This window comes from Sinocyclocheilus anshuiensis, unplaced genomic scaffold (genome assembly GCF_001515605.1).
Source record: "Sinocyclocheilus anshuiensis isolate Anshui unplaced genomic scaffold, SAMN03320099.WGS_v1.1 scaffold451, whole genome shotgun sequence".
NCBI lineage: Eukaryota > Metazoa > Chordata > Actinopteri > Cypriniformes > Cyprinidae > Sinocyclocheilus > Sinocyclocheilus anshuiensis.
In genome coordinates, this window is record NW_015549630.1 from 856,841 (window position 1) to 866,304 (window position 9,464).

Below are 9,464 nucleotides of genomic sequence, written 5' to 3' on the forward strand. Positions count from 1 at the left end.
GTGAAAAAAAAAAAAAAAATTATATATATATATATATGTGTGTGTGTGTGTGTGTGTGTGTGTGTGTGTGCTAGATTCTATCATCTAATCTATTATTATTCTATTAAAAACAAAAACTAATAAAAATGACAAGTACACAAGATTACTAAAACTTAAAATGAAAACTAAAAATATAAAAGCTAAATGTAATTATTAATAAATACCATAAGAGTATTGAACATATATAATACAAAAACAACACTGTGTGTGTGTGTGTGATTACCTAAATGCAAGCAAATGTTGTGTCAAAGTTGGCATTATGACATTTATACAAATATTTTTAAATTATGTTTTCTTTTCCCTTAAAACGCTACAAAAATCATGATCAGATTATGATTAGTTCCTCTCTGACACAGTGTATACATGAAATTAAAAAGCTGCCCGTATATTTTAGGGTACTATTATAGTTTGGGCCCTTGGCATGGAAAAGTTAAGAAACCCTCATCCTCATGTCTTCCTCTCCATAAAACATAATTTTGCTATAATACAGCATTAGCCATGGCCTGAGACTATAATATCACTAAAACTAATTTTTCTGATGTTCTCTGCTGCTTTTCATAACCCAGACGTGTCGAAATGGCCCTCGTCTACACTGTCAGCTGGAGCTCTTCTATGAGCAGATTCCTGCATAAGAAGTTTCAGCCATCCAGTGAAGTCAGGACTGAGGAGACGCGTCTCTCACTGCTAAGAGATGTTCATCATTCTTGATCTGAGTCTGTCAGGCCCTGGTGTTTTAGTGCCTCTTGCTATTAGGCAGAATTGACAGGCCAAGAAGGTAGCGAATAGCAGAAACGTGTGAAATTAAGGAGGGTATCGTGTGCATGCATGTGTGTATGCGTGATGGGAGAGAGCAGTAAAGTGTGGCCGTCATTTAATCTACAATTTATCAGTTTAGGCTGCACCTTGTTACAATGGAGCGAAATTGTTGCTGCCTTCAGGAGAGATGATATGGCGTCTCGTCTCTTCCATTGCAGCCTCTCTCTCTCATTCACTCTTTCTCTGCATGCACCTCTTAATGTAGTCTGACAGCGGGGGGCCGGATGGAGTAGGAGAGATATGGTGGAGAGGTATTTTTTATTGTTATTATTATTATTTCTGAAAACCCTCAATTAATATATAGCATTGTCATTCCCTCCATGGGCGAGAGTGGCTATAGCTGTGTGACAGAGGGAGAGAGAGAGAGAGAGAGAGAGAGAGAGAGAGAGAGAGAGAGAGAGAGAGATGCCTGTGGGTTATAAATGTGCCTTAGAAAAAAAGCATTACTTGTGTGCATCTTGAGACAAAACAATGGCACTGATATATTTTAAGATCAGTTAGTGGAAGTTTCTTTAAGTTGATACAGCTCAGGCTTACATTTTAGTCTTGGACTAGGCTTAAGCCTTGTCTGTGAAACCTGGGGTTTTAGTTTGTTTCCCAGTTTTGTTTTGCAGTACTAATTTTAAACTACTTTTTTCCCTTTTATTTATTTCTTTATTTTTTTTTTTTTTTTGAGAAATTAATACTTTTACTCACCAATGATGAATTGTGTTCCCCCAAAAAATGTCCAGTGATCAGTAATAGTAATTATTATTATTATTATTATTATTATTATTATTATTATTAGCATGAAGAACATGTAAAAAACCTTGCAAAAGGTTTCTTAGTAGGTTCTTCAAAAAAAAAATTATAACTGATCACTGAAAAGTTTTCTGGGGAACCCTAAAATGGTTTTACTATTGCATTTTTGAGGGGAAAAAAAACTCTTGGAACCTATATTTTTTAAGAGTATAACTTCTTACACTCTTATAAATAAAGGTTCTATACTGGTTTTAATGGTTCGATGAAGAATCTTTCCATTCTACAAAAGGTTCTTTATGATGCACAAAGGTTATTTAGATTATTAAATGTTCCAAAGTAAGAAAAAATGTTTCTTTAAAAACTGTTCACTGAAAGGTTCTTTGGGGAACCAAAAAATGGTTCATTAATGGCATCAGTTAAATGTTAAAGGTTCTTCATCGAACCATCAAAGCCAATAAAGAACTTTTATTTTTAGGAGTGTATGTGTTACCAGGTTTGGTTTAGCAGCTCTGCTCGCAAGACTAAGTGCCGGGGCATTAACGGTCAGCAGGACACTGGACCGAGCATTGCGGTGCCACTATCACATAGCACTTTTTCTACAAGAGCCTCTTTAATACAGAGCAAATTCACCTTTGTTAACCTGCTGGGCTGACAAGCGGGGCAGGGAAGCCAGGACCAGCCCTGTTTAATGCCTGTGCCCTGTAAAACAGCATTGCGCAGCAGAAAAGTCAGGCCTGTGTTAAATATCTGCAGGGCATACTCCAGGCAACCAGGGGAGAAGAAGAGAGAAATGGAGGGAGGAAAAAGAACTAGGGCATCTAAAAAAAGGAGAGTTGGGGAACAGGAACCCTCACCTGGCAGGATTTGATGACACACATAAGTTGCAGGATGTAATTCAAACTAAGTTTCAGAATAGCAGCGGTCTGAAACACATCGACAAAACATTGAATTACTCACAGGGTTGTTACATGAAATATAAATCTTTAGTAATAGTTTTGTGAGGTTCAAAATGTTACATTTTACCCTGCAGCATACCTTTAATAGCAGCACGGCCAATAGACAAGGCCTTGGCAGTTATAGAAAACAAATAATTTTAGCTAAATAAATATTTGCCAGTTGGCTTGCAACTTTATAAATAACTGCAATATTTTTTCACGACACTGGAATTTTACTAAATAACCTGTGCTGCTCATAACAAATATAAACACTATCGTTCAAAGGTTTGGGGTCCATAAGATATCTTTTGCAAATTTAAATTTAAAAATGATCAAAAGTGACAGTAAAGACAAAACGATTTCTATTTCAAATAATGTTCTTTTGTTCTTTTGATTCATCAAAGAATCCTGAAAAAATGTGCATCATGGTTTCCACAAAATTATTAAGCACAACTGTATTCAACATTCATAATAATAACAAAAGTTTTTTTAAACAGCAAATTAGCATATTAGAATGATTTCTGAAAAATCATGTGACAATTAAGACTTTCAGTAATTGCTACTGAATATTCTGCTTTGCCCTCACAGGAATAAAATTACATTTTTAAATATATTAAAATTGAAAACAGTTATTTTAAATTCTAATAATATTCAAAACATTTTATAATAATATTTGATCATATGTTTTACTATTTTACTGTATTTTTGATTATATAAATGCAGCCTTGGTGAGCATAAGGCATAGTATATACAAAAATTATTTATAATACAGTTTCATGGTCAGTAACTAATGTGTGTGTCAAAAATTGTAATCAGTTACATAAAGTTATTTTGGACCCTACAAGCTCTGTCACTCATTTTACCCTAAATATTTTGTTGCTTTGCTATAGTCAATTAAAACATTACCTTTTTTTACTGTAAAAGTTATCATATAATGTACCTTTTAATTCCTAGTAGCTTGCTCTCAGGCGCCATTCCATCCTTAACCAAAATAGATCACACACCACACAGACACACAACCTTATAGAGCAAAAGAGAGAATGAGAGAACAGAATTAGTCTACAACAATAATGAGATAAACAATAGTTGTATGATAATATTCATCATTTTTTGTTTTTTAGTTCTGAAACAAACAACAACAAATGCTTTAAGGCTATATATTACTGTAAGAAAATTACAAAAAGCTTCGTACCAGTAATCGGTCTCTGTTCTGAGATCAGATCTCTTCAGCCATGACAACTGTTTTTTTTCCCCCCTCAAACATGGATTAAACTCTTCTCCGATGAAGACGTGACTTGACATCCTCTGCTCACTGCGTGTCGGGAGTCGAGACGGCTCACTTTTCCATCGGGCATGTTGCCAGACAGCCTGCCCTGGGTCAGGTCCTCGTAGGAGGGCCGCCATGGCCAAAGACACATTTGCTTGTAACTTCTGTCACCTGTTGCTTGAGGGACAAGGCAGCATGACTGAGAGCAGTCACATCAGTACAGAAGAAGCTACAGAGGCCCTATTTGAAACCGGAAAACTGTGTGCCCGTCAATTTCGTTTCCTCAGGCACATCACTGGCACACCTCAGAGCTCATTTCTCATATTAACGCTGACAGAAATCAGCAAAGCAGGCGTCAAGCATACATACTTAGGCCAGATCGCTCTCTCTCGGAGGGAGCCATTGGCTACAGATGATGCATGACTGATTGATCGTGCTGGTGGACTTTAGAGACGTCTCAGATAAAATATCTCAACATCTGAGATGAGCATTCTATAGGCTGAGGTGAACACTAACATAAAGTGATCTTAAAGGGACAGTTCACCTTAAAAAATCTTTTATCAGCCTCTTGTCATTTCAAACCTGCATGAATGTCTTTCTTCCCTCTGCAGAACACAAAATAAGATATTTCCAAAAACCTTTTTGGCCTTACACTGAATAGGGTCTAAAACAACACTGACTCTAATGCTGAGACATTTCTCAAAATGTTCTTTTCTCAAAGTGTTCCACAGAATAAAGTAAATATCTACTTTAAACTGACCAGGTTTACTGCAAAAGATATTTCAAAGAATGTTTTTTGGCAATACACTTAAAGTCAATAGGGTCCAAAACAACTCTACACCCCCCTGGAAAAAAAAAAACACAACAAAACACTGAGACCTTTCTCAAAATATGATATTTTGTGTTCCACAGAATGAAGTACTACATTTTTGGAATGTCATGAGGGTGAGTACTTTTTTTTTGTTTTTTGTTTTTTTACATTTTTCATTCAAAGAATGGTTTTTGGCCATACACTTAAAGTCAATAGGGTACAAAACAACCCTGCACCACTTTGACATTCCTTATTTAAAAATAATAATAGTAATAAACAGTAGTTGAGACTTTTCTCAAAATACAATCTTTTGTGTTCCACAGAACATAGTTCTACATGTTTGGATTGATATGAGTGAGAGTAAATATCTTTTTGCCATCAAAACATGCACATTCCTAGTCTCGCTGTGAATAATTTATCAGTGCATATTGTTCCAAAGTGAATAGTTTACCTTTAATTAAAATCGAATATCTTGCTCATACTCTGAAACGACTTTCCTTTTATGATGACATCACTGCGGCCATGCAGGCTATTGGATAACAGTCAAACAGCTATTTAGGCCAATACAATACAGGGACAATACAAATTAATAAAACATCAAATCAGCCAGATTTAGGATGGCTAATTTTTATCTGTAGTCCCAGGTAAGGTTGATTATTAAGATGATGATGATGATAATAATAATAATAATAAAACCCTTAATATTGTGTAGATTATATTATCAATCTTAATTAAAATGCTTTTTAAAAACACTAAAAAAATAAAGATGTACAGCACTGAACTAAGATTTAATCTGTTTAGTTTATTTCATTTTTTATTACAGTCAAAGTACCAGAGGTGAATATATGCTTTGATTGAAGGGCCTTCAAATATTGTATTGGAGTCCAAATTGTTGAGAACTATTGGGTTAAAAAAATAAATAAAAATAAAAATCCCACCCTACATTTTTTTCATCAAGAACCTGTTTCACTCTGATAAATATGTCACATTACGCAAGTAAAATTGTGAATGACAAGTTGACTTTAAATAGTATATTCTCTGCTAACAGCAACAAAACAGGACATAAAAACAATTCATACTGTGCTATATTACAAGACAGTCCTTAGGAGCTGAAACACCTAATATTCTTACAAGATCTTTAAAACGCCACATATTTTATGCCGATGTTATTAATCTTCCATAAGCCATATCGTATAATAAGATAATCTGCTGCAGAAAGCTGCATGAAAAACTCACATCCTCAGGTTTTTAACGCACTGCACAGTCCTGCTGTGCTGGTCATGCTTTTCACTAACACAATTTAGGCAGCCAGCTCAACTCATTTCTAGATGAACAACATGTTTGGAGCTGAAGAGCCTGTTTTTTTGGTATTTGGTTTGGATGCTGAACGTCTCTCGTGTCCATGCTGCAATCCCAGCGTGTGCAGGTTGAGCTGGGTTTCATTATTTACATCTCTGCGGATCCTCCTGAGCTCTAATCTGCACGTCTCGCAGGCTCCTCGGGGCTATTTCATTTAGCTTTAATATGTGCGTTTGACGTTTTGTTCATTTAGCTTCCCCCTTTAATTTAATTGACATGCTGCTACCTTGTTTTGTTTGTTCTCGCCTGTGTAGGGATGGGTTTTTTCTCATCTTCTAATGCTTCTATAATGCTGCGGTTGTGTTAGAACTTTTATTGTGTGTGGACAGACAGAGAAAATGAATTTATGCAAGCATGCTTATGGGAAGGTAAAAGTCAGTGACTTTTTCATTACATTACAATTGCATGCGGTACCTGTGGGCATCAGCAGAATTGTGTAATGTGTAATCGGAATGAGTGAATAATAACCAGCTGAGATTATGAGAATGCCATTATGTTGGTTATCGATTATGTGCATTGGTTAATGTTGCCTTTAAATTAGCAGTTATTTAATAGTGTAGACTGATGGTCCAAAAAGCACTTTGAGAAAACAAGAGCAAAGAAAGGGTTGTGATTTTCAAGCGCATAAACTTATAGTTAATTGTTAAACTTATTTACGCGGTACAATTTTTTATATCTACTTTTAGCTCATGTGAAGCTACTCTGGGGTCTAGACCAGAAATATTTTTCAAAAGTACGGTTATATAAGAGCTCCCAGCTCTAAATGAATGTTAAAGCAGTTGTGAATGATTTTATTAAGAATGATTTTCTTATAAATGAAAAGTAAAACTTTAGAGTAGCCTATAACAAAATTATATTATAATTTTCAAATGTAATCTGCAAAATCTTACATTATGGTTTTTAAATATATGAGAATTTTAATTTTAGAAACATATCCCTGCTAATGAGAACAAGCTCATAAATAATAATAATAATAATAATTCAGCCATGTTATTTCTGATTATTAGGTGTTTATATCTGAACATGTACCATCTTAAAGACGTTCCATTTGTATTTTTTTTATCAGCATTACTGATTGTCTAAATTATGTAGGCAATTTTAAAGGAAGGTTTCACAAAATGGTGTGTGTTTTAGCTACAGTATCTGAACGTGTTCTTTGTTTCGGGGACGTCAGAAGCGCTGGTCGCAAATGGCGCGGCTGCCATCTGGCGCTCACTGCGAGAACGACACCCACTCAAACCTATCAATGTCTACACATTTACTGACATTATTCTATCAATCGCATATGACTTTAGTTCAGAGCAACCTAGCGCAGCTTCATAATGGTACATGTGGTCATTAAACTTTCACACTCTGAGGTTGAAATTACACCATATAAGTTTCAAATAAACTGCAGTTGAGATTGATGATAATTCTGAATTTCTAAACACATTACACAACTAAAAAAAAAAGTTGGAGTTCATTGAAACTAAATATATAAATAATAATAATAAAAATCAATACTTTTTTGGCACAGTGTATAGTCAAAAAAGTCTGGGTGTTTAAATGTCAAAACATTTTAAGAAATAAAGTATATAATAAGCTATAATAAGCTCGAATGAATTATTCTTTTAATTTTATTTCCTTATTAATATAACCAAAAAATTGAAGTACAGCTATATTATTAGTAGTAGTATTAGTATTACTATTATTTAAAAAAGCATGCCTATCAAATTTAATTCACTGCAAGAAGCCATGTAGTTGTGATGTCATCACATGACCAAAAAGAAAGGAAATAGCCCCTCAAACACACACACACACACACACACACACACTATTCAATCTTTTTTCCCCAGGTACAACAGGGTAAAAACAATGGTATTAACAACTTGCCAGTGCACCATACATATGTGATATATGTGACCCTGGACCACAAAACCAGTCTTAAGTAGCATGGGTATATTTGTAGCAATAGCTAAAAATACATAGTATGGGTCAAAATGATCCATTTTTCTTTTATGCAAAAAATTATTAGTAGATATTAAGTAAAGATCGTGTTCCATGAAGATATTTTGTAAATTTCCTACCGCAAATATATCAAAACTACATTTTCGATTAGTAATATGCATTGCTAAGAACTTCATTTGGACAATTTTAAAGGCGATTTTCTCAATATTTTGATTTTTTTTGCACCATCAGATTCCAGATTTTAAAATAGCTCAATTTGAAAAATGTACCCTTATGACTGGTTTTGTGGTCCCAATATGTGACCCCAAGGTCATATTGGGTATATTACATACATAAGGTAGCCTATGTTAAAGGTAGCTGACCCATAAAGCTTGCAACTGCATGTGAATCACAAACCATGTGAATAAAGCCTAACATAAAAAAAAAAAATCCTGACTGAATAGTCTGTGTTTGTGTGAGTGCGTGCGTGTGTGTGTGTGTGTGTGCGCGCGTGCGTGCGTGCGTGCGTGCGTGCGTGAGCCTCACTGGACTGATGATCTGTGATTTCAGTGCCATCTGGGCTTGGCCCTCAGGCTGTTTAGATCTTCATGCAACAATCTGACATCAATATGTAACACAGTTGCATCAGACAAAACCCATTCCCAAATCCAGCATGCACAATCAAATCAGCAAACCCCCAAGAACCTTTGTTTACAAACGGAAAAACGACAATAACACAGCCAGAGGATTGCCAAATGTGTTTAGATGGGGGGCGACGACCTCGTGTTGTATAATCAAAGTTTATTCATATCACCAGCCTGTTTCACCAACAAGGCCTCCATCTCACACAGCGGGCTGCCGATATCCACCCGATCTCACCTAAACAAAAACCATCTCATCTCCCGACCAAGCGAGTCATTTCGGGTTATTAATACAACTAATTACCCTTTTTCTGGCCAAATTTGAATTTAAATGAACAATCGGAGATATCATCAAGAGAAGCAAAGGCGCCCCGCTGTGTTCTTTTCCTCTGATGGAAAGATTACAATTAGAGCACTGGAGTGGTAAGGGCAGGAGAGAGAGAGCGAACGAGAGCCTATTACACTGAAAAAATCTCCAATTACAAATCCGCTATACAGTTGTCAGTGGTAATTAAATGTGTGGCGAGTGCGGGGGCTTTGCTATTTGTGGCACCCTCTGTTTCGTCATATTCAAGCCATATTCATGTGCGTGACGTGAAGGTGACAGACATCGACGTGTAAAGTTCGACAGAACGCCAGTTTTTAAAAGCAGTCCTTGTTGATCAAACTTTTTAATAGATGAATAGTTTGGGTTTATCGATTGTGAATAAAGTCTTTCCACTGTCTGACCTTGGCTGCTTCAGGAAGTTTAGGTCAGTGCAATTAAAACCAAATCAAAAAGCCAGAACACAGACAGAAGGACATTTGGTGTAAAAACAGACGTTGCATGTTCACGGAAAAAGTCTTTAATCTTTTTTTTTTTTTTTTTAAAAATTTTTTGTTTTTTTTTTTTTGTTTTTTTTTTTTTTTTAAAAAATTTATGTTTTTTT